The sequence below is a fragment of the Etheostoma spectabile genome, chromosome 14 (assembly GCF_008692095.1).
Source record: "Etheostoma spectabile isolate EspeVRDwgs_2016 chromosome 14, UIUC_Espe_1.0, whole genome shotgun sequence".
NCBI classification, from domain to species: domain Eukaryota; kingdom Metazoa; phylum Chordata; class Actinopteri; order Perciformes; family Percidae; genus Etheostoma; species Etheostoma spectabile.
Window position 1 is genome coordinate 23147765 of NC_045746.1, and position 264 is coordinate 23148028.

Here is a 264-nt window from a genome sequence, read left to right on the forward strand (position 1 = left end):
TTATGGAGAAGGAGAACCAGGAAATGATTCGGGGGAAATGTAACGCTACCAAGCCACAGCTAAAGGACTTGTGTCGCCGGCGCCGCGACATATAGTTACATTTTTTTTGAGACGTGCACATCAGGGTACGGCGTAGGGTACAGCGTAGGGTTGGGCTGGGCGATAGGGAGAAAATCAGAAATTGCTATATTCTTGACCAAAACCTTGACATCAATATTGCGGCAATATTCTAGGGTTGACAATTGGGGCTTTAACAAAATATCT